We start from the raw sequence: 23,342 nt of genomic DNA, 5'->3' as shown, positions 1-23,342 counted from the left end.
TAGAATAGAATAGAATAGAATAGAATAGAATAGAATAGAATAGAATAGAATAGAATCATCAAGGTTGGAAAAGACCTCCAAGATCATTGAGTCCAACCTTTGACTGAACGTCACCATGCCAAGTAAACCATAGCACTAAGTGCCACATGGAGTCATTTCTTGAACATTTACAGGGATGGTGACTCCACCACTTCTCTGGGCAGCCAGTCTCAATGCTTAACCACCCTTTCATTGAAGACATTCTTCCCAGTGTCCAACGTGAACCTCTCTGGTGCATCTTGAGGCCATTTTGTCTTGTCCTATCACTAGTTTCCTGGGAGAAGAGGCTGATCCCCACCTGGCTACAACCTCCTTTCAAGTGGTTGTAGAGAGTGATTGAGGTCACCCCTCAACCTCCTTTTCTCCAGGCTAAACAACCCCAGCTTCCTCAGTTGCTCCTCATATGACTTGTGCTCCAGACCCTTCACCACCTCTGTTGTCCTTCTCTGGACATGCTCCAGCTCCTTAATGTCTTTCTTCTAGTGAGGGGCCCAGAAACAAACTCAGCATTTGAGGTGTGTTCACCAATGCTGAGTACAGGACTATCACTGTCCTAGTCCTGCTGGCCACACTGTTGCTGATACAAACCAGGATGCCATTGCCCTTCTTGCCCTTGGGGACACTGCTGGCTCATTAGGACCCATAGGTTCTTTTCCACTGGACCACTTACCAGCCACTCTTACTCTTAGTCCATAGTGCTGCATGGGACTGTTGTGACCCAAGGGTAGGACCGAGCACTTGCCTTCTTGAACCTCATACAGTTGCCCTTGGCCCATTGATCCAGCCTGTCCAGATCTCTCTGCAGAGCCTTTCTACCTTCCAGCAGATCAACACTCTCACCCAACTTGGTGTCGTCTGCGAACTGAGTGAGAATGCTCTCAATCTCCTCACCCAAATCATCAATAGTGATATTAAACAGGACTCACCCCAATACTGAACACTGGGGAACCCCACTAGAGATTGGCTGCCAACTGGATGCAGCACCACTCACCATCACTCTCTGGGCCCGGCCATTCAGACAGTTTTTAACCCAACAAAAAGTGCACCTGTCCAAGCCATGGGCTGCCAGCTTCTCCAGGAGAATGCGGTGGGAGACAGTAACAAAGGCTTTGCTGAAGTCAAGGTAGACTACATCCACAGCCTTTTCCTCATCCACTAGGGTGGTCACCTGGTCATAAAAGGAGATCAGGTTGGTCAAACAGGATCTGCCTTTCCTGCTGGCTGTGCCTGATCCCCTGGTTGTCCTGTATGTGCTGTGTGATTGCTCTCTGTTCAAACTGTTCCATAACCATATATCAAGCTGCTTCCTGAAATGTATTTTCTATTTATGAACTCTTTTATGGCTCTAGGACTTTTTTATTAAGTTGTTAGTACTAGCTATTTTCATGCCTTATGCTTGGTGCATTTCTTGATAACAAGGTAACTTCTGAAAAGTAAAGTTCATTAAGTGTAGAAATTATATGCACAGAATGGAATTAGCAAGTAATGTATATGGGCAACATAATACAAAGCCCTGAAGAGAGATCTGGCTCTAACTTGCTGTCCTTTCTGTCTGTGAATATATACTTAGAACTGCATTACCTTGTTTCATCAGAAATCACTTTATATGTAGGGGTGGTATGTGAACAGATTAAAATACAGCCTTTGTCCAAAAGCATGACAGTGATGTGTAAATCAGATGCCCTTAGTTCCTTCACAACAATCCTAAACATCCACTGGTCAGATTATGTGACCAATACATCTGTTCTTGAGCAAGTAGCAGTCACAAGTATAGAGGCCATGCTGATGAGAACACAGCTGCGATGGGCAGGACACGTCTCCAAGATGAAGGACCACCGCCTCCCTAAGATCTTGCTTTATGGTGAACTTGCTTTGCCACTGGCTGCCGCAAGAGAGGAGCCCCGAAGAAAAGATTCAAGGACTCCCTGAAACAACATCTCAGCCTTGGCCATATTGATCACCACAACTGGTCTACTCTGGCCTCAAATCGGGAGGCCTGGAGACACACCATCTATAACGCTGCGGATGCCTTTGAGAACGCATGCAGGATCACACTCGAGGAGAAAAGGCAACGCAGAAAGAATCGTGTCTTGCAGAATGTACCACCTAAGGAGTCTTTCTGTTGTGCCTTCTGCAATTGGATATATCTGTCCCGTATTGGCCTCATAAGTCACCAACGTGCCTGTAACAAATGTGGATAAAGCCTTCTCAAATCTTCGTTTGCGAAGCCCAGCCATGATGATGAAGTTCCTTCACAGCTGCTGCCACTATCTAATGCAATTAGGGTCTCTTATAAGTGATTTATTAATGTGAAAACTATAGCAGTGATATAACCTACATTTCAAAAAACAAAGAAAAAAATTCAAATAGGAATAAGAAGGTTTTTGCATACATTTATAAGGTTCTCTTGAGCCTTCTTTTCTTTAGGCCAAACAGTCCCAGCTTCCTCAGCCTTTCCTCAAATGTCATATGCATATCATATTCATGGCTCTTGGCCAAATTCACTCCAGTATGTCCACATCTCTCTGGTTCTGAGTGGCTCAGAGCTGTACCCAACAGTCCAGATGGTTCTCACCACTGTTGAAAAGAGTGGAAGGATCACCTTCCTCATCCTGCTGGCAACACTCTGCCTAATACAACCCAGAAGACTTTTGCTGTTATGGCCCTTTGCTAACTTTTAACTTGCTTAATATGTAATTAAAAATAAATAACTTAATAAATGTTTGTTTTCAAAGCTAATGCCTAGGAACTGTCTTCTTTCAATTTATTTCTATACGAGGCTTAATGGTGGGACAAACTGCTGCAGATTTAGAGTATCATCTATCCTTGTTTGAACGTGCATATCCTCTTTTGAGGTTGCTAGTCTCTCAATGCTAAACAACTCCTTCAGGCCTGAACTGGAAGGAGTACTTTTCTTGACATTGTGCAACTTCCACAATTCCATGGTTGCTCTGCAATCTTAAGGTTGTTTGACCCTAGCATGTGATTTGTGGATGTAGTGAAGAATATGTTAGCTATGTCCTGCCTTTATAAGGAATCATCAGAAGTCACTGCTAATGGAAAGCCTGCTAACTGGGGAATGATTTCATATAATTCATCTCAAATGAAGTTCATTAGAGTGCACTGAACACTATGAATGTTAACAGCTGTCAATTGTAAAACAATAATTTATGCTAAAATCTCTAGGATGTAAAAGAAAACAGAGTAGCTTGGCAGTATGAAATGTTGTGTGTGAAGTAAGTTTTCCTTCTAATATTATTTTTGGCTTTTTATGCTTTGTACATTGAATCAGTGACACTTCATTGTAGGTGTATTTTCCTTGAATAACCTGAGAAAGTGAGGGCCAAATGGAAAACTTTTTAAAGGTCTTGTTGATTTTGTTTAGGAATAAGTTCTGTGATATACTTCATATGCTACTCAAACTCAAGTTATTTGTCATAATTTAACAATATTTTACAATGTACACTTAATTCAATGCCCTTCTCATCTTGATTGAGCCTGCATTTTATACATTATACATGTACAGAACATGTACATGTAAATGTACGCTCTTCTTTTAATTAAATAAATTCTATTGGGGTTTTTTTGAAGGCTTGGAGAGATGGGACCAGACCTGTATCTACCTTTAAAACACAAAAAATATAAAAAGTCTGTTATAAACAGCTGAATGCAGCAACACAATCTGTCTTTAGTTGGAACAATAACTTGGATTGGACTCAAGAACAGCCCCTTTTCTTACCGTGAAAGGAAGAAGATTTGAGATGAGTAGCACTGTAAAACTTCTGTGTGACACATTTGAAAAAAATGATTAAGGATGTTATGTAAACACTGTGTCTTAGTGCTCTGCAGAGGGAGGCCTGCTCCCATCTTTTGGTCATCAGCAGGAAATCTGCTGGTTTTATCTACACATTATGTTTTATCCAGGGCTACATCTGGATGGGGACTCCAGGTCTCCTGAGGGAGTAGATCATGTGCAGGAAGAGATCCAAGCAACCATGACCTATTCTGTTCAGTGACAGAATAAGACCTGGATGCTGTCTCCAAAATCTTTGCAGCATGTAGTTTTAAAAGGCATTGGTAAGTGCCACTGCAAGAATGTAAAGGGAAATAGGGGTTCCTTCTTCAGGTACAGATCCTTTTCAAGGAACAGAAGCCTCCACTTATACAGCTTATTTGTGCCAACTTTCATAAACATAAAGTGCATTACTTTTGTTTACATTCCATGTGTGCAGTTAGAAATTCACTATTAGAAGTTCTAGAGCTGTAGACCTAAGCATGTTTCAAGCACTAATCCATTCTCTTTCTTACAGATGATTTAGGACATTATTGACTGAAAATAGAAAAAAATTTCTTAAATATGCTCCAGTACACCATAGATACAGTGTTAATTTTTTGTGTTGAAATACTGTAATTGACTTTACTTCTACCTGCAACATGCATTAATGTAATATCTGGAGCAAAATTCTCACAAATCAGTAAACATTATTTTTTACATGATGTTTCATCCACAGCCCATGCATAACTGGAAAAAACCTTCTGTATACAGATGCTTTGGTCTTCAGACAAGGAACTGGACAAAATGTTTCTCCATAGTTTACCCACTTGACATGTGTAAATAGATAGTCTTCATTCTTTTTGTCTCAGAGCATCATTCTCAAACTCTATGTCACTCTCACAAGTTCAATCCTCATGTCCCTGGGCGTAACATTACTATTACCTGAAGTAAAGGAAGAAAACAAGCTCTAACCCCAACAGACTGTAGCGAAACCTGGGGCAAGGGAAAGGGAAATCAGGCCCAGATTATTTAAAGTGCAGCTGTGACGGAAATGAGGAAGGAAAGAGAAATGTGGGAGGATGAGTAACAAAACCAGAGAAGTGTATGGAAACTACTGAATTTTCTCAGGGGCATTCTCCACCCCATAACACAACATGTTTGTTAACTTTTCAAATCTCAAACATAATTATAGAAAATCTTTCTCTGTTTCCCCCACTGTACCCAGTATGGGTTTCACCTATGCGCCACTGACCTCTTTGAAAGAATCTTAGTGCATCATTTGGTTAGTAAATGTAGATATCCAAAATTTATGGCAAAACAGCTTTAATCCATAGCTAAAATATCTGGCAGGAGACTTGATTCTTCTAGTGAGTTAAGCCTGGGGCATACTGCTGTGTTTTCCTGGGCTAAGTTTTCTTTCAGGAAAGGAAACTTTTGCAACTGGCCTAATCCTTTGAGCTCTCAAGCAGGGAACTTGCTCTTTCTTTGTTCTCACAGGATGTTTCTCAGCAAGCAAGTGTATTTATAGTAAATATGGGAAGATACAAAATTAGATTTAATTTGCCTCATTGATAAGTGGGATAAAATATATAAGCATTAAAATGAATGTCTCCCAAAGCTTCTCAAATATAATACGACTCATTTTTTAAAGCAGAGCCTGCACCTTCTGAAAAAGAGACTCTAAATTTTTCAAGTCAAGTCCCGAATACTAAAAGGAAAAAAGAATCTCAGTATTTAGATGTGAAATATGGGTGAAAAATGTAAAAGGAGCTAGCTATACCATCCAACAAAGTCACAAACAAAACTCAATTTTATCCATATTTAACCTGCTTACATATTTGTAGTCACATCTCAAAGGAATTTTAATGGAAATTCTTGTTTAGGACATGTGGTGACTGAAACCAAGAAGTTTCCCTGGACACGAATCTGTTTTGTAAAGAAATTGATTTCAGTTTATATTTAGTCACAAAACTCTTTTTCACAGGCTAGCAGCTTGAGAGCAAGTGTAGGCAGTGAGTCTAGAAACTTTGTTTGGGCAATATTGTGTCCAGATGTGCTTTCTGCAAATAAATGGAGTCCAAAAACTGAGATTTTGAATTACGACCCCATTTAAGATGAGACATAAAAGGCTCAAGGACTGATGCTGAAACCTCAATTCTTCAAGGGGCAAAATGGTAAATGAAGATTTGCTGAGGGTTGATATTTGTGTTTCAAACCTTCCCTGTGCCAGTGTGAAATAATGTGTAGAAGCACTATATAAGCATGAATGAGCAGCCCATGGACAGTAACACAATACAGAAATGTGTTACTGCATGGTAACCGAATTCTGACTGCAAGCAAGGACAGAGCCTGGAGTGACATGCCACAGGTACTAACTAGGTTGCAGCATGAGTCTGGAGCCCCTCTGGGCAGTGGCCACATGCCACTGCTAAGGCCTTCCTTTATATCTTGGCTTAACTGGGCATGAAACTCATAGTGCACTGGCAACCAAAATCTACACAGGCATGTATGCGTTTTGTAAATTGATGTGAACTGTGTTTGAAGACACCACAATTAATACAGCCAGTTCTTTCATTTTCTCCTTAGCTCATTGAAAGATAACGCTCCTGAACATCTCCTCTTTTACCTCATCAAATAGGAATTAAAAAATAAAATATGTTTATAAAACTTGACATTGTGCTTAGACTTTCAAAATGACAAAATGGGTATGACAGGCAGAAATATGTTCTCCAGGTAGATTCAACACCAGCAAACATTGTATTCTGATTTTTAATTGAAAATTATATGCCTTCCAAAGAAAGGGCTGACTTCTTTTTGGTTTCCTCCTGACTTTCCTCCTGTTTGAAGTCAGGAGATCCTTAGAAAGGCTGCAATAATCTTAGTGTAATTACAGTGATAATGTAGACAAAAGGAAACTTTCTATTATTTATCAAATACAGGAACAAATTTATCAAATACAGCTGTATTTATCAAATACAGCTGTATTTATCAAATATAGCTGCTTTCCCACTTTTTCTTCTTACATTCTGCTGGACAAACAGGGAGTGATAACTAATCACCCTGCATGGAAGTTAGTTCATCGTGGTCATTTAGCCCTGTGCAATCCTTGAGGTGTGAGCTCTGAATTACAGGAAGGTTCTTCCATCCAGGCTGTTGTAGGACAATTGTCAGCTCATATGTCTCAGCATGACTAGAGTTTTTCAGGATAAAAAATCACTAAGAAATGCAGAATAACTGGTGAATTAATTGCCCAGTAAATAGTACATTTCTCTTGCACTGCATATTTTAAAATCTGACTGGTTATAACAGATATAACATCTCTGCAAACCTGGCATTTATATGGTCTTTATTACTGTATTTATGTAAAGCATATATCCGAGTTTACTCAGTCATTGTATCTTGTTCTGTGACAGAAATCTGTGATTTAGATTGTGCCAGTAATATGTGATTGTGCCAGCACAGGAATACATGTCAAGCTTTAGTCAATCTGAATGTTTTACTTCAATGCACTTAATGTGATACACACAGAAAATATGAAGTACTCTTGATACTGTTACATATAACTGGTGTTTTGGAAAACTGCCATATCTAAATGGAATTCATACACAGGAAAAAAAGAGGGTTCAAAATTTCAGTTATAACAGAAAGAAAGGTAGAAAGGTGCACAAAGTGAAGGCCCTGCACTGGGGGCAGTTACTTGATCAAATAATGTAGATTACCTTAGGTGGGATGGAAGCTCATCAATGCTCAGGGCAGCCCCTGGAAAGTTTTCTCTTTATGAATAGGATAGACCCTGAGGAATAGAATGATAATTAGTGGTTAGCAAACTAGACATTGCTAGGACACTACTAAGACACCTCTTAGGCCAATTTGTTGCAGGAACAGGGTTCACTCCTCAGAGCAATGTGTGCACACACCACTGCCCATGGGAAGTAGAGGAACTTTGTTAAACTTCTCTGAGGATATGTTCTTGAGCAGAGTCCTTATACATGGATATCTTTCCCCGGAAAATGCAAAGTGTCAGAAAGAAATGAAAAACACCAGAATGTCTGGAAAAGGAAGGGAAATAATAAAATCAGTCTTGGATAATGTGAATAAGAAATTTGAAGAAAACTGGACTTTAGGGAGAAAAAAAGATTAACTAAAAAATATCATGACTTTCACATACATTTTAGAGTGTGGAATCTTTATTGTACCTGACTAGAAACAAACATCAAAATTTCACTACTGAGCATTTATAGTTTATATAGTAACTACTGTTGGAAAGGAAATGCTGAAATTTTTTATTTAGCATGAATTTTCTGATTTGAAAAATCAATGAGAGAAAGAAGGAAATATATAAAGAACGAGTTTGTAAGACAGATACATCTACCCCAGACATACAGCCAGAGGAAAATTTAAGCCCCTAAAGAGTAACTGAGCAAAAATAGGGAGACAAGTTGCTTTAGATTTTGTGAGGCTCAGTTTTGCATCTGTCATGCAGAGTACTCACTGCCAGCAGGCAAGAGGCAGAAAGGAGACAGTATTCTGCTGTGCTATAGAAATGCTGAGGATAATGGACACAGGACAGGGCAGTGTGGCAAAAGTGCCAGGATGCTATTTGTATATATGTTATTAGACTGTCAGAGGTGCAGTATGTAACCTAGTCTGTATGTTACATAGTTTGTAACTTCTCCCTCTTTCACTGCTCCTTTTCTTTCCTGTTACATGCTAAAGATATTCTATCTTTTTGTATATTTCCCAGGAGCATGCTACCTTTCTGAAAATCTATGCTATGATCTGACTTTAAAACCCTAGAATCATGGCAAAACAAAATGGCAGGTGATAGACATTTCAGATTCTCAAAGAACAAACAAAACCTTCTCCTTCACTTTAGACATCTAAAATAGTCAGAGCATCTGTGCTCTGACTAGTCAGGCTTATTTCATCAACATAAATGAAGAAAATAAACACTTTTACAGTTTGATAGGATTCATCATGTGAATGGCTATGCTGTGGTGAATCCTGTCCTCAATGTGACTCATTCTCTTATTGATGGCAGAAGGAACCAAGGGTGATGAGCTTGGACATAAACTTATACCTTATAGGTATCCAAAGCTAAATGAAACGACTCTTGGCAAGGTTGTGCTTTGTGAGTAGAAAACTAATACATGTTTTGTGCCATTTTGTTTTGCAGTATCCCAGTGAAGGATTAGCAGTTAAGGGGTGTTTAAAACTGTCTGCTTCAAAATGCTTTCCATAGTAGCAAAGAAGGAGGATATGTGATAGCAACCATAGTACCTACAATGAGTGCCAACTCTTCCTTTCCTATGAATGGTTAGTTAAGTCAGCACAGCATTTCTTTAAACTAACCAGAACCTTATGAATATCCCTACAAATAACACGAGCTCAGATTTTAGCAGGAATGACACTGTTAATTGAATGCAGATGGTTTAGGTCGCTGATTAGCTAAATAATCAGATAAGTAAGAGTGACCTGATACAAAGGAAATTACAACATCAGCATAAAGAAAATTATTGTTGTTCCTATGTAAATTAATCATCTGTAATTCACTCTGCTGGGTATGTATGTTTTGTCACAGCTGGCTAAAGTCATTCCAGACCATTCAGCTCAGGTACTATTTCTAACTGCTGTTCATCTGGCAATGCCAGACCTGTAAAATCCTCACAGCTTTTCTTCTGCAGAAGTTTCTTTCTTTCTTTCAATTCATGGCATTATTTGATTATATTTAAAATATTAAAGGCTCTAGAGTAAAACCCATATGTGATTCGAATGATGACAACTTCATTTTCACTGCTGTTGATGGTCTAAGTGAACCGAGGTGTCCTGGAATCATCCTACTGATTACAAGACAAAAGCCAAACTTAGGGGCAGGCTGACCAATCCTTGATTCCTCTAGGCTCGCATGTCAGATAGCAGGCTCCTCCACTAAAAATTATTAGTGGATTAATTTTCTCCAATCTGGGGAGATGCTTCCAGCCTTGTTTTCAGGACCTCCAAGCTATCCTTCTATATGAGTATGACAAAAGCTGAGAAGAAATAATTTCTCATCGCATTTCACCCTTTAGTCTTCTTTAGACTTTTTCTCACTGTGCCACATTACGCAAAAGGACTGATCAGGGTTATTCTGTTACAGTTGGTTGGATACATAGCCTATATGTGCAAATGCCTTCTGCTTAGGCTGTCTCTCTGAAGATGGACCTAAGGTGATCAATGAACCATAGAGACCCTTCTCTCAGTTCCACTTTGTTTCTGAGAATATATAACTCTATGGGTTGCATTCACTGGTCATAATGAGTATGTCTACAAGGTCAATGTTCACACAAGTCATCAAGTTGCCTTTTATCCTCTGGTGTAATTCAACTCATCCTGGAATAGATAACCATAAGCGCCTCACAAGCTACTTCTGTGATATCCTATTTCAATAATTTCCCATTTGTTCAAATGAGGCCTCATTAATGCTAGATGAAGTCCTGCAATAACTTCATAACTCAGGAGACATGTCCTGGGACTTAGTTTATTCTGTTTTGTTGCTGCAAAATAACATGCAGATGGTTATCATGAGCAATCACTCCCAGTTCACTTCCCTGACCTATGTCCTGTGACATTAACATTAGACATTGTAAACCTCAAGTGCATTAACATTTGAGAGCTTTCATCTTAGCAGTCGTATAGTCTCAGTGAAAGACATTCATTAAACCCAGCTCATACTTACAATGAGTAAACTTTCTCATTAATGTTCCTCAAAGGTCAGGGAGATGATGAAGGAAAAATTCTGGAGTAGTAATTAATAGTAATGGCTTAAATTTATAAAGCACTTGTATTTTCAGTATTCCAAAGTATATTAAAAATATGTTGAATAAAAGCATTTGTACCTGGTGTTACCAAAAAACATGAATATCACTGAAATGGAATTTTGAATAATTGCCAGACTGCACTGTGTATCATAATTTTAACTAATACTTTAAAAATTTCCACTAAAATACTATTATGACTGGTTCTCCTAAACATGACCTTAAAAGCCCAGGCACCAAGTCAGCCCTATGTTAATATGATACTACTCAAAATGGGGTCTCAGAGATGTCATGATTTTTTGACATAGGCATGGTTCAAGTTATTATGAAGCCATTTTCTTTTTCCTTTTCTGGCAAGTGCTTCCAGGATGCCGCCACTGGAAATACTCCATTGTGCCCTGAAAAATAAAGGAGTCTTCTCATTAACTTCCTTATCTTGACAGCTAATAAGCAGGATTTCTCAAGGAAAAGCTGCCTTACACAATTTGCTATGTTCTTATGGGGAAACTGAATCTTTATAATGACAATTTTCCATGAGACAGAGCATACAAGGCTTCATTTCTCTGCAAAGGGCAGTAGCATAAACACCACACAACAAAAGCACCCACCTTTGACAAGTAACATCTAGCATCACTTTACGTAGCCACATAGTGTGAAAAAAGTCTAAGACCTAATAACTACACAAGCTAATCACCACAAACAGGTCTAACAAGGAAAGTAATTATCCTGGGAATCCATTTCTTGCTGAACAGATCCACTCTTTAGTCCTACCCTACAACTAAAAATTGCCACTGACTTCAGCTGACTCTGAAAAGGGTGTAATTTGTATTTAGGACTATATGCAAGTGACAACACTGAATTCTTGGTGTATATTGTTCCTTTTAGCACTGCAGAGCCAACAAAGGGGTCTGCAAGAGGGAGTTAGATATGAGGCAGGCTTGTGCTTTGTCAGCAGATCTGTCTCCTCCCTTCTGATTGCAGTTTCCTTATGGCTGATGATGATTATGAGCCAGGAAAAAATCACAGCTGTTGTTCCAAAAAGCTCTATTAGAACAGGGTAAATAAAATCCTGTATCACTGGAAGTCAGTTAACATGAAATGGTCTGATGCTGATTTTGCAGGCTCATTTTTTAGTGTCCATCAAATATAAAGTTTAAGAATGAAGATCTACATTATAGACATCCCATTCACATCCTCTGCTTCAGGAGCAGAAAATAAAGCTTCTAGCTGTTCTTATACTTGTTTTAATTTGTTAAGTTTTTAGAAATGTTGATAAGGTTACAAAATACTCCCTGGCTGAAAGCATGGAAACAGAGGGGTTGGTTTTGATATGCACAGTCTCCATTCACAAAAGAGGCCCCAAATCTGCAATTTTTTCCCCTTTATATAATTTTATATAAATTATTGCTATTAATTATAATTTATTGTTGTACAATATAAAATTATATTTTATATAATAAAATATAAAATTACTGAAGGAGTTTTGTGTGCTTTAGCAGAAAAATGGAACTGCCTTGAACGACAAAAACGAAGAAGACAGGGAAGAAAAAGCTATTGCAATGCTGCCACTTACTGCCTGAAGAGGGAAGAGCTGCTCTGAGCAATTATCCACTTTCTGCTTTCCAGTGTGCTCAGAGAAGAAGCATGAAATTGTATTACAGCCAGGAAAACTGTAATGTCAGGAAAACAGTAATTTTTTGTCTCTTGTATTTATTGAGAGTCTAAGGTCTTCAGAGTAGGGATTTATTACTGCTGTGAGGTTCTGTGTAACATGACGGACTTCTGAATACCATCTTAATCTTCATAATAAAGTAGTTAAAGAATATGAAGAAGCAGAGGGTCACAGTCACAGAGTTACACTTGGCTATGCAGCCGTAAGCCATTTATGGTAATTGCTGTTTTAGTAATGGAGGTAGAATTAGACAGTAAAAAAGAAAAGTTGTATGTAGAGGAGTTATGTGATAGTTCTGATGAAAGGTGGCATGTCCTGTGGAATGACAATGAGCTCCAAATGTCCATGTTTTCTGCTTCTTTAAGGTCTTGCAATAATCACAGAGCTGTTCTGCAAATAAAGTTATGAAAACTTGGAGTAACTGCAGAATATAAACTACTTATCACCTATATCTGCCTGTGCTCTGCAGACACATGATTTCGTTTGCCCTTTCTGATGTGAAAATTTATTGTTGAAAATGACATTTGAACAGCTGGCGATGTTTGGAAATTCCCTCTTTACAGATCGGAAACTGAAAAGCAAGGAGATGAAGTCCTACATCAACAAAGTACACAGCTTTCATGGAAATTGACTTAACTGATTTCAATGTCTAAGTACTTTTGAAAATATATGATGTAAAGACATCTGAATAAATCTCAAGGGAATGGTATTACAGGAGAATTATCTGAACTTCAGCTTATGGAGTTCAAGGTTATTATCAAAATCACTTTATAGTTGAATCAAGAATATTTTTTAAATGTTGGTAGTCACACTGTATCACCCAAGACTTGTATTCAGCTATTTATTGTTGAACATAGACCATTAAATTCTAATATTTGTGGGCTTCTAAAAGAATTTAGTTTAATTGAATAAATACGTCTGTCACCTAAGCCATGAACACAGACTTTATGAGCAGGTAAAGTCTTAGAGAAGTAAATAGACCTAATGATGTAATAGGCCTTATGGTCTATGTTTGCCATCAACAAGTATTTTTAAGCTTAATTGGCATTTACAGCAGTTGTACAGGCACGGAAAAGCAGGAAAAACATCTAACTCTGTCAGTAAAAAGACCTTTAAAGCTCTTTCACAATGAGTATTTCAGTGTCAGAAATACCTTCTCATACAAGCAACCTTCTAAATAGGCTAAAATAACAATATCTATCTGACTTCTGGCAGATATATGAAAAATCTACATTTGCACTTTATTTATCCTGGAGCCAAAGACCTAAATGCATGTGTTTTCAGTTGCTAGTTGTTTTATGACTAATTCTTTCTATTTATTGCTTTTCAATCATAATCAGATGAAGAACATCTTCTCTGACAGAGCAGTTTTCTGCATTATGTATTCAGTGTAAATGCTGTGTTTTTTCTGAACATGTGGGTTTAATTATGTTTTTGAAAGATTTCTTCCTCCAGCTTCTCCATGCTGTGGCTGCAAAGACATAAGAAGAAGTGAGAAAAATAGAGCACCTTCAGATAGTTCTGCTAGATACCTGTTACAACTTTCTCACTCACCGCTCAGACGTTTGCTTGTTTTGACTGGATCAGTTGCAGGGTTTCATGCCCTTTAAGCTCCATTAGTCTCTGGATGATGACTGATTGCTATTCTGACCTTCACAAATGCCCAACTATTAGTCCCACATCTGACAACCTTTGCAGCAGTGGGACTCCCACGCTCAGTGCAAAAACCTACCCAGGCCCCTGACGTGCCACTTGGGTATGTCCCCAGTCATGTATGACCTGGGTCTGGAGACTGGGTTTCTAATGGCACTCTGAGGACTGAATAGTACAGCATTTGCTGAGTTTTGAGAGAGAATGGTGATATAGTCTTCTGGACTCCAAATGCATGATTTCACCATAAGAAGAAGCTAGAAGCTGTGGCTATGCCTATATTAGCAATGTGACATATGTGATGTATTAGGAACAGCTTTGAAGGGACTTAGTGTCCATGCTTCACATTATTTTGGGCAGATTTTAGACTACCAGAAGCTGGTAACCAGTAGATCCTAGGAAGACAGAGTAATGTTTTTACTGTGCTGATTTCTCTCCTGTGCAGCAAGACACTATTGCACAACTGAAAACCATAGACTTCCAGCCTACAGGCAGACTCTCTCTCTCAGCCACTCCAGGTTTTTTCCAAGGAAAGGCCATACATGTCCCACCAGAACTCCTCCTGGAGTAGGTAGTGGGGCACTTCTTGAAAGAGAACAACAGCTCCTCCCAGTTTTGTGTCATCTGCAAACTTACATACTATCCCTTCCAGTCCTGCATCCAAGTCATTTATGAAGGTGTTGAAGAGCACAGGGCCTAAGATGGAGCCCTGTGGAACCTCACTTGTGACAGATCTCCAGTCTGATGTCACCCCATTCTCTATTACCCTCTGTGCTCAACCTGTGAGCCAATTGCTCACCCACCACATGATGTGGTGGTCCAGCTGTGTGCTGGACATTTTGTCCAGAAGGATCCTGTGAGAAACAGTATCAAAAGCTTTACTGAAATTCAAAAGATTACATCAACTGGCTTCCCTTGATCCACTAGGTGGGTTACCTTGTTATAAAAGGAAATCAGGTTTGATAAGCAGGACTTTCCTCTCATGAACCTGTGCTGGCTGTTACCAATGACTGTGTTATATTTCAGGTGTTTTTCAATACCTCCCAGAATAATCTTCTCCATAATTTTACCAGGCACTGAAGTGAGACTGACAGGCCTGTAGATTCCGGAGTCCTCCTTCTTGCCCTTCTTGAAAACTGGGACAACACTCGCTTGCTTTCATTCAGCTGGGATCTCTCCAGGTTCCCAAGACCGCTCAAGAATCATCGAGACAGGTTGTGCAATGACAGCAGCCAGTGTTTTGAGGATTCTGGGCTGAATCCCATCAGGCCCCATAGATTTGTAGGGATCCAGCTGGAGCAGCAGATCTTGCAGAATTTTAAATCATTCTTACAGTCATGGTCCTCCAGTTCAGGGCACTGAGACCCCCTTGGCCTGTAATCTGTAGAAGACAGAGGCAAAGAAAGCTTTAAACACTTCTAACTTGCCTCTGTCCCTGTTTGTGAGGTGACCATCCTCATCCTATAGCAGGCCAATGATATTCTGTACTGCCTATTGCCATTAATATATTTGAAAAAACTCTTTCTATTGCCCCCCACATTTCTGGCCAGCTTCCACTACAGCTGAGCTTTGAGTGCATGAATTTTCTCCCTGCAGTGGCAAGCAGCATCTCTATATTCTTCCTATGTCCCTTGAACTTGCTTTCACTGCACATACACCTTCCTTTTTTTTCCTTATTTCCAAGAGAAGATCCCTGCTCAACCAAACTGGCCTTATGCCTCGCCTGCTTGACTTCTGACACTTGGGAATTGCCTGCTCCTGTGCCCTTAGGAGGTGATGTTTAAAAAATGACCAGCACTGATGGACCTCAGCACCTGCAAAAACATTTTCCCAAGGGACCTTACTTACTAATTCCCTGAGCAGCCTGAATTCTGCTCTCCTTATGTCCAGAGTTGAGGTTTTGCTGGCACTTTTCCTCCTGTCAACAGAGATTTTAAACTTGATCACTTTGTGTTCGCTGTGGCCAAGACTGGCACCAATCTCCACTCACAAGATCTGCTCTGTTGACAAGCAGCAGATTAAGGAGGGCATCTTTCCAAGTTAGTTCCCTTAGGACCTGTTCCATAAAGTAGTCATCCAGGTTTTTTAGGAATCTTCTGGCCTGGGTTGTACCAGCTGTGTGATGCTCTGAGGTAATTTTTGGCAAGTTGAAGCCCTCCATAAGGAGAAGGTCAGTTGGTTTGCAAGTGTGCCTTAGTTCCTCAGAGAATAATCTGCGAGCATCATCATCCTGGCTGGAAGGTCATAGCAGACTACCACAATGACATCTGCATTATTTGTTTGTTCCTTGCTTTTCACCCAGAGATCTCAACTGTGTCTTTGCCAACTGTGAGCTCCATACATTCTAACCCTTCTACTACATACAGTGCCACGCCTCTGCCTCATCTTCCCTGTATCTCTCTATCTCATTTCTTATTTCTCTGTGCCCTTTTCTTTCTCTTTCTATCTCTCCTCTCTTAAGGTAAATCTTAAATCCCAGAACAGTATTTTCCCAGTTGCAGTTTTTCCAGTTACGATTTTTCCAGTTATTATTCTAGAGTTGTTAAAAATAAGTTGCAACCAGACATGTCTATCTCATATTGGCCTTTTTAGCCACCAACGCACTTGCAACAAATGTGGGTAGAGCCCTCCCCAAATCTTCATTCGTGAAGCCTAGCCATGACCATAAAAATAAGTAAAAAAAATAAAAATCAAAATTATTATCGTTTTTATAATTGGTTATGTAGTGTCGTTTCACTTTAATCCGCTACAAGGGATCCTTTGTAAAGAACATAGTTGCCCCACCTCAGAGGTGGGTTGTGACACAGTCAGCTGTCCAGTCTATGTCTCCTCCCAGCTTCCTCTTGAACCACCAGCCTCCTCAGTGGTGAGGTGAGATGAGGAGCAGAAAAGACCTCTACATAGCACATGTGCTGCTCAGCAATAGCTAAAAAAATCCTTCAACACTGTTTTCAGCATAAATCCAAAACATAGCACCATACAAGCTACTAGGAAGAAAATTAACTCTATCCTAGCAAAAACCATTACAAAAACTTTTCATCTAGTTATTTTCTTATTTCAACATTTCCCAAAAATTTTTTAGATGTGTGTTTTCAGACTATCATTCTGCTGCTATGCATGTAATTGAAGTCTATTGACTTCAAAAGTGACTACAGTATGAAACATAATTGAATATAACCTGAATGTATTTAACAGCACTCCAAAAAGATCACACTTTTCCTTTGTTTTCAGCAGCTGTACCTCATGGTCCCCCTCTCACACCCTGCTGCCAGTGTACTGGCTGCCAGAGCCAGCAGAAGGAGGAAGCAGCACCAGAAGCTATCCCAGGATGACGATGCTGAGCTTAAGGGCAGTGAAGTTCTAATTAATGCACTGACAATACATGGCCTCTCAAGTTCTTATACATTCTTATGAACAATCTCCTACTTTTTCTGTTCCACTTGACTTTCTTCAATAACCTCACTACCCTCACTGTTTTCCTTTACTCTGCACATCTGGTCAGAAACCACTGTCATAGCTTCTAAGGGATAGATTTGTGACTCTATGACTAGAGTAAAAAAAAAACCAAACAGGTCATTGTTTCCGTACTGATCAAAAATGTTGTATGGAGGGCTGTGTTTTATGAATAACAAGAGAAGTCATGATGGAGGCCATGAGCACTTGGAAGAAATTGCTGTTGTTTGTAGTAAGGTATTACCTCAAAGACAGAGATATATCAAGTCATGAGCAGCAGCCTGGATGGTAATTGCCTCCTGAGGTTTGCACTTTGCTATTTACTCTTTTGTAAAAAAGAGTCTCATATTAAAAAAAAAGAAGGGCTGAAACCTTTAGGTGAAAGAATATGTGCATATAAATATACATTTAAGCATGTAAAGAGATTGCAAAAGCGACTAAGGTGAGTGAATGGATGAAGATGGCTAGGAAGGAACTTTCCTCATTAGATTCATAGAAGTGAGTTTTGAAGTTTTGGAGGAAGCGGTGCTTGACTGGAATCTGTAGTTTTGAAGTATGAAGGAAATTATATATAAAACATGCGTGTCTCTGCAGACAATATTCTATTGCATTGGTGCATAAGAGTATATTTACATATATCACACAGGTATCATGGAAGATGACATATGATGAAGGGCATGGGGGGAGTGACATGGAAAACATCACTGGGCAAATGCATAATGCTTTTCTGTGGCTCTTTTGTAGGGAAAATGCTATGTGAACTCCAGAGTACAACTACAGGGGGTATATTATAGACCTGGGTTTGCATTCAGATCTCATCCTGTTTAGAAGATCATCTGGTTTCAAACTACAAACATAAGACTGTGTTCATATGTTTCTGTAATTTTGTTCCATTAAAAACAGCAAAGAAACATATCTGAGATCTCATGCAAATACAGAACAAAAACTCAGTTTAGAAATTATCAACAGTTCCAACAGGAAATGTACCATGAATTCACTGAGTAATTTTCAGAAGATATTGGTATGATTGGGATACACTACAGTTGGCATCTTCTCTTTCTAATAAAATGGTAAATTAATTTGTTGAAATAAAAATATCACAGTTGATTTGGCTAAATACAACTAAAAAGAACAAACTTGTGAAATACTTGCTGCTAATAGAAATGTCACAGTAAATCACAGTGAGCACCTGAATTGGGTGAAACTTTATCCCTAGTATAACCAGAGATACCACAAGATCCAGAGCCTGAACTTTGTATCTCATGCTATTTTAAAAACTTCAGTGGCTAAAGAAAACTCCTATTTTTGCAAGACATCTATCCATGAGATTGAAATTCTGTGTATCCTGAAATTTTGGCATGTTGAAATATTTTTATTAGCATATTTTTAACCTATCTGTTTAATATTTTTATTTTTAATTTTTTTTCAGTGGAAAAGAAACTGACTTATGCTTATGTCTGCTAAAACTTTTTCTTTTCAACTTTTGTCTATACAGATTTTCAGGAAATAATTATCCCTACATGCAGGTGAAAGATAATAAAAGAAAATTTCACTCCTTTCAGATACACATTGTGACGAACATTTGCATACATTTTCTCTTTTTTCACATTATTTGTAAACATATAAGGTTACATGATCAATAAGTCCATTTGTGTGCTATACCATCAATGAACAGTTGTACTTAATAACAAAAAATAATATTTGGGATTGATCTTTGTGATTTGGATTAGATAGACTAGCAGATTGTGTATAGCAAAATATCAGAAAACAATGAAGAAGTACCTTGAAAACAAACAGTAAGGCAAATGCATTGTTTATGATATACATGTCAAAGTTATGTTTTATAATACAGACCAACTGTTTAATAAGCTGTGTTCTTTAGAGATATTAATTGCAATTTACTCCCACTTGTCTAGGTTTGACAAGATCAAATTCCCACTTATCTTTCAGCAAAAGTCCTGCTCAGCTATTAACATCATGGGAAATGTGTTTATAGACACTATCAGGCCCTGTAGTTAGAAGAGTCAGCAAAACTTACCCATTCATGTTTCTCATGAGCTTTTTCCCTCTCTCTCCCCCTCCTCTCCAACTGTCTCAAACAAAAAGCTGGGTCTCTGTTTGTAGTGTACTGTGAACTGTTTCATTGCTAGCAATTAAAAACAAAGCAAGTCAAACATTTGTGGGAATTTATGAAGTGGCTATAAATCCAGCACATGCCATCCACATTCTTTTCAAACCTCTTCATATAACCTCTGCTTTTTTGTTCTGTATAAAGAGCATTGACTCTGCTAAATATAACTGCTTGAAAGAAGGAAAATCCCTATGTCATGTAGCATGCCCCCCTCCTCCTTGTCCCACTCACATCCCAACTTTATAACAGGAGATTAGGAGATGGGAGTGTAGTTCACCAAAGCAACCTAAACACTATAAAATCAGGAGACTATAGATGACAAAGCTATCCTTGCTATTGTCAGACATAACAATAAGCTTAGGAAAGGCCTGAATAAAAGGAACTAAGACAGTGTAGTTGCACAGAATGGTACAGAAGAAGTGGGAATTTAAGCCATTATAAATATATTGTCATAGTACTTACACTACTGTACCATTGAAATAAAATAGAATCACTGCAACTGACAGCAGTGTTTGGCCCAGTCTGACTTAATCAGAACAGAAGTCAAAAGAGTGAAGTTTGCAGCTTGCTGTGCTAGTGAATATCTTGGAGAAAATGTAAAACTCTATTCATGCTTCAAGACTCTCCTTTGGCATTGTAGGGAGAACTCTAAACCTGACTACTGTCTCACCAGTTGAGGACTTCCCACTTACAGAGAGTTATAACCTGCATACTTGGAGGATGACTTGGACTTGTCTGGGAGGAGAGTGAGGGAGTGAGCCCACCCTGTGCTGTACTCTAGCAGCCATCAGCTGGTACCTCCTCAGGGACGTTCTGACAGCTGAGGGGACTGAGGGTTCATCCATACCCTGGAAACTAAGGAAGGGAAAAGAAACTCTGGTTTACTAGCTATTGATTATGTATAACATTTGATAAAGCATTTAGTAAACTATATTCTGTATATTTGTGGGTTTTATGCACGATTCAGTAGCAGAACAGTGTAATAACTACTGGAAGCAGAGAGAGAGCTAGCTAAAGGCATCAGCCCCTCCAGTTTGAGAATTTTGGTAAAAGGCTCAGGTACTGAAGCTAAACACTTTTCATGGAGAGCACAGTTGAGGTGAGAAGGCAGCAGTAAATAGTCAGTCCTCCAAACCAGGCACCAGGGAAAGGGAAATATGAACTTCACGCCCTGACTGACAGACTTCAAAGCCAGCACAGCACATGAACTTGGTGACAGCCTATGGACTGTAATAGTACCGTGTCTTTTCAGGAATTGTCATTTCCCTGAATCCCTGTCTTATTCATTGTATGTCTTTTCTGTTCTGAAAGACATAGGGCAGAAGAACTACTGATAGCAAAACTATGAAATTCTCTTCGTGAACTTTTTTCCAAAGTCTTGAAGCACTTTTTCTGTGTTGTTTTGTTGTGTCTTTTTTCCACTTTGAGTAAAGAAAAAAAAATAATCTTCCCAAACAGCCTTTCTGGCCTGTGCACATCCGTTCATCAGTTCTACAACATGGTTTTCACTCTGTTCTCATTTCCTCTTCAAGTCCCACTTCAACTCAGAGATAATTGATAGCAGTAATAAGTTGCTCTAATCTCTGCAATAACTGTGAGAGGGAATTGAAACTGCTTACCAGTAGGCTTTAGCAGTGCTACTTTGGAAGATGTGAACTATCAGAATGCTAATACTGGACAGCACAGTCAGCTGATGGGATGAACCATTTCAAGATATGCTATTTTTGATCATTCCAGTATAAAACTAACTCTGGTTTTCACAGTTATGTGCTGCCATTGCAAACACTGATGCTCAGAAATGGCAATCTATGTTTCAGTTTTAAGGGAGACTGTACCTTACTGGATACTGACATGTCAGGGCATCTTTTTTCCTGAGGAGAAGCCTTGCTGATGTCTCCACCACCTTCCTTGTGTCAAACCTCTCTGCTCTCCCAGTTCCTCAGTCAGGTGTTCCCCTCACATATCTGTTTCCAGATTTTTACTCAGTCAATCCATATTTTTCTCCCTGAGCCTTTTATCCATCTACTTTCTTACCACTCCAGTTCTCAGCTCCAGTCTCCCCAGCCCCAGTGTCTCTTGCTGACTCCCACCACACTCTCCTCAATTCAATATTCCTTGACTATTTGTCCGAAAAGAGCTCTTCGATTCTTTACCACACTACCCAACTCAGTTTCCTTTCCAGACACAGATCTACCTTGCAAACATCTCCTCACTCACAAACTTTATCCCATACACTTACTTTTGGACTTTCCTTTCCTGTTCTTCCACTCAGACTTTTTCAGAAGTCCTCATGCTTTCAGAGCTGCCTCTTCCCCCCTTCCTTTGCAAGGACAAGCTCTTTCCCCTTCCTTTGCAGCTCAGACAAGCTCTAATTTTCCCATCTGCTTTTCCTGCCTTGTTTTCCCAGCACCAGCCTCTCCTCCTACCTCATTTCCTCTACTTGGATCCTCATAGCTAGCCCCTACAACACTGCTGCTCCGGGAACTAGAGTTACGCGTGACTAAGCCCCATTTCTGCAGCTCATGCAAAGTACTGTTTAGAAAACTTCTTTGTGTGTATTTCTATTTTTGTTGCCAATGAGAGCAGTGTCTAGAAACCTCAGCTGGAGTAGAAACAGAGGGGTGGTGCTGGGGAGCTTAGGAGATTTGGACTGGCTTCAAACTTCCATCAATGTAGCATAGGGAGGCAATTAATGGGGAAACCTGGAACAGTGCCCAGATGCAGAGTCTGCCTGTGCTATACAGCTGGCCTTACTCATTTTAACATTTTCTTTGGTTCAATTCACCACATGGCTTTACTTCACTGGGATTAGCTCTTCAGTAGTTGTAAGCTCACACAACTTTATTGAAAGTAGTGTAGAGATGCTGGTTTACAGCAAATAAGGATATAGTCTCCCTTCTTTTTTTGACTTTTAATGAAACTAAAAATTGGAAAAGAATTTCACTTGGTGTCATGTCAAAACCCCAAGTTAAACATAATTTCAGCATAAAACCTCAAAGTGGTCTGGGTAAATATGAAAAGACCATGAAGTTTAGGCAATCTTTAAACAGGCTTGACTTCAGCTCTGTACATACAATTATCTGATTTAGTTCCCAGTGTCAGGTTTTACTGCAAAAATTTTGCATTATTTTAATTAATCTCCAGCTGGAAGAAGAAGCATAAAAATGTCCACAGTATATTCAGAGTTAAGTATTTGTTCACCCTTATTCTGAGCCCTGCATTTTCAGCAAACAGTCTGAAATGCTCAGTTTCATAGACTTCTTAAACATTAGAGAAAAGTTCTTCAATGGGAAGTTAGGTTAGAGCCAAAAGAAAATTTACAGATCTTGAAAAGAGGCAGTGTAACAGCTATATTTTTAGGGGCTTTTCCCTGGAATTCAATACAGAATGGAGAGTTACAGTCCTCAGGGTATGGGAAGGGTTGTATAATTCAAAATGATAGTTCCAAACCTCTGTGTACTGAAACGATAAGGTTAGCCAACTAGAAATTGCCAAAGATGGATCATGACAGAAATTTTTCTGCTCCCTTAAGTGCTGAGTTAAGGCTCCAGGCAGGTATATTGACTAATGAAAATATGTTTTAGAGTCACATTAATTATCTCTTTATAGGTCATGTTATGAACTGAATTCCTATGATGCTCAAGAATTGGTGTCAAAAATTGTAGCTGGTTCTGTGGAAACTCCAGGCATTAGTATGTTTAGGAATTTGTGCCAGACCCAAGTGATTACATGTTCTGTCCTTATGCTTAATTGTCAGTAGAAGTATAATGTTTGAAGGCCTTGGAACTGGATTATATAGTAGAGTAAAATGCCCATCTTTTGTATAAC

The 23,342-nt window shown here is 39.1% G+C and overlaps 1 long non-coding RNA gene across 1 annotated transcript; it reads right to left on the bottom strand.

Annotated features, from left to right (window-relative positions):
- Nucleotides 1-4,553: 4,553 nt before the first annotated feature.
- On the bottom strand, nt 4,554-14,610 carry LOC113946191. The gene is made up of 3 exons (XR_003527339.1): nt 14,567-14,610; nt 7,534-7,607; nt 4,554-4,756 (listed from the first exon to the last, which is right to left on the bottom strand). It is a non-coding gene; the product is annotated as an uncharacterized LOC113946191 (long non-coding RNA).
- Nucleotides 14,611-23,342: the final 8,732 nt, after the last annotated feature.

This window comes from Corapipo altera, unplaced genomic scaffold (genome assembly GCF_003945725.1).
Source record: "Corapipo altera isolate COAL_440 unplaced genomic scaffold, ASM394572v1 46, whole genome shotgun sequence".
Taxonomy (NCBI): domain Eukaryota; kingdom Metazoa; phylum Chordata; class Aves; order Passeriformes; family Pipridae; genus Corapipo; species Corapipo altera.
This window is presented reverse-complemented; position numbering and strand designations above follow the sequence as displayed.